Source organism: Podarcis pityusensis (genome assembly GCF_964106645.2).
Source record: "Podarcis pityusensis genome assembly, chromosome: 7".
NCBI lineage: Eukaryota > Metazoa > Chordata > Lepidosauria > Squamata > Lacertidae > Podarcis > Podarcis pityusensis.
In genome coordinates, this window is record NC_138031.1 from 90,665,709 (window position 1) to 90,668,886 (window position 3,178).

The window sequence follows — 3,178 nt, forward strand, 5'->3', positions numbered from 1 at the left end:
GCGGCGCATCGGCCAAGGCGGGCGCGCGGCGGAGGAGCCGGAGGGGGGGGGGGCGGCGTTTCCAGAAGGTAGAAAAGGTGCGCTTGGGGTGTTTTTGGTTTCTATACTCAACTTTAAAAAAAAAAAAAACCTCTCCAGCCTGTTGAATCCAGCTGTGCCACACGCACATGCCTGGTCTCATAAGCAAGAGTTGTGAAAGTTTCCGAAAAAGAATAACGTGCGGCATTGTTCCAAAACTGTGTCGAGGGAGGTACGGTAGGGGGCTCCGCTGCAATTCCCAGAAAAAAAAAGCAGCAGGAGGGCGGGGGGTTATCAAAACACCCGGAGCCTTGCTCTTTAATTGGCCAGGAGAAAGGAACTCTGTCTATGCTCAGAAGCACTCTTCTATATTTGGCAGATTTTTAGATAAGTTGCATAACACTGTGCAGAATGCGAAAAAGCTCTTCTAAATAGGTGCAGTTGAAGATGGAGAGGTGGAGGCCATGATATTCTGGCTTGGGGGACTTTGTCAAAATAGTAAAATGTGGGTTGAACAGGGTAACTGGTAGGTGGAATTGTAACTCGTTGACTGACAGAACCCAAAGCGTGTTCATTAATGGTTCCTCATCATCCTGGAAAAAAGTGACAAGTGACAGGGTTCTCTTTGTCCTGGGCCCATTGTTGTTTAACATCTTTATAAATGATTTGGATGAAGGAATTGAGGGGATGCTCATCAAATGTGCAGATGACACCAAACTGTGAGGGGTAACTATTTCCATAGAAGACAGAATCAGAATTCAAAATGGCCTTAACAGTTTGGAGAACTGGGTCCAAACTAACAGAATGAATTTCAGTAAGGACAAATGTAAGGTTCTGCACTTAGGCAGGAAGAACCAGATGCACAAATATAGGGTCGGGGACACCTGGCTTACTAGCAGTACATGTGAAAAGGATCTAGGGGTCTTGGTGGACCACAAGCTTAACATGAGTCAACAGTGTGATGCAGCAGCAAAAAACTAAAAAAAAACCCCTAATGCTATTCTATTCATTGGGGGATCCACAAAGCCATTGGGGCTTTCCACCAGAGCAAAGCAGGGACCTGTCCCCCAACAGTCTCCCCCATCACTTCTGCTCTGCTAACAGAGACTGTCAGAAAGGGAACTCCTTGCAACCCTCTCTGCTTCCCCAGCCCTCTCCATCAGGGTTGGGACTGTGCTCTCAGGTGAGGGTGCCTCTGTTGCAAGGCAGGGAATTCTTCTGGAGTCAGGAAAATAGCAGAGCGTGTGTGTGTGTGTGTGTGTGTGTGTGTGTGTGAAGTAATTCTTCCAAGCCCCAGAAGACAAAGAGAGAGGTGATATTTTAATAGGAGTAGAGACAGTTTCAACACTGCACCTCAGGTAAGGAAGTTGCCTCGTGTGGCTTTGAAATGTTCCCATGGATTGTCATTTAATATTTTGATGTCTTAGTCTGAATTTTAACTGTTGACATGTTGTAGACTGTTTATGGCTTTTTGTATCGTGTAATATTTTTCAACACCTATGAAAAGACACATAAATAAAATTGATGGTAACATTCATAGCTTTTTTGCTGCTCTGTAAGCATGCATTTTTCTCTCCTGGGGTGAGCAAGAGCATTCAAGAGGATCAGTGCAGCTCTGGAATCCCCACCACACCTTCCTTCCAAAGCCCAGAGCATTTTTGCAATCTTTTAAAACTATATATATAGAGAGAGAGAGAGAGAGAAAAAAATTGTGAACATACTGGTGCCTTTAGAGAATTCTGGGCCTGTAGAACGTGTGGTGTCAGTGTAGTATAAAAAAAGGTAAAGGATCCCTGACAGTTATGTCCAGTCGTGAACGACTCTGGGGTTGCGGTGCTCATCTTGCTTTACTGGCTGAGGGAGCCAACATTTATCCACAGACAGTTTTTCTGGGTCATGTGGCCAGCAAGACTAAGTTAAGGTTACCAGATTTTTTAAAATGAATCTGGGGACACTTTAATTAAGTATATAAATAAATACTACATGTTCGGGACGTTGATGCTGCAGCAATGGCGGTGGCAAAAGGGCGGCTACTGCCTTGACCTCAACTGCCACATTTCCCCTTCCTCCGAGGCTTCTATCTCCTTTCTTCATGAGCCTGGGCAGCCACTGAGTTGTTGGTTCTTCAATGGTGGTGGTGGGGAAGTGGTACGCAGTAGGTCAGGCATGGAAGGTGGAGAAGGAGGGCCGAGAGGGTGGCTCGGGCAGCGCAATGCCTCCCTTCCCATCGGGAGCAGCTCAAGTCCCATTCCTACTTGTGTGCAAGCAGGAGGGGGCGGGGATTCCTCAGCTGGGAAGGGAGGCTTCACACTGCCTTTCAGAGCAGCCTCATCCCAACTCCTACTTGCGTCCTAGGCTCAGTGGTTTAGACCACAGCGCCACTCGCGTTCCAGCAGTGTAGTATAGCTGCACTCATAACTAGATGAAGGATGTGAATCCTGGATCTCTCCACAGGCATCCAGCAAGGAACCCTGCTTTGATCTAACAAAGAGAGTACATTTCTAGAATTTGTAGAATCTGAGAAATGAGGCAATGTGCACTGGCACTATTCTCTCTCTCTCTCTCTCTCTCTCTCTCTCTCTCTCTCTCTCTCCCTCCCCCCACCATAAATTCTTTACTTTACTGCCCCCCTCAGTGGAAAAATAAATTCCTGCAGACACCTATGCCTCTCTCTTCATCTTTAAAGCTTTTAGCACTTCAGAAGTTGGTCTAATAAAATATTTCATCTTATCTATTATGCATCTCTTGTAAAAATTAAATGAAAGATTAATATTGCAAAAGATACCTGGTTCCTTTCTGCCCAGGGCCGCCACAAGTTCTCCTTTCCTTTGCTGTTATTATTAAAGAGACTCCATCTTGAAATACCCTAGGCGTATGATTTCCACTTTTAAAAACATGTTTTCTGGATTGGGGGGGGGGCATAGTTTTTCAGTCATTAGGGCATGTTGATTTTTTCAACTATCAAATTCCAAAAATGAGATGTGCAAAAAAGTTATAACTTGACTTGGGAATTCAAAGTATTTTTGTTCAATTAATATAATTTAGTTTTGGTTGGTAAATAACTACATAAAAAACCTGACTTTTTATTTTTTAAAAAATATTTTTATTGCATTTTCAATTTTATCATAATCACAGTTTCATTACATAATTCAATAAATCC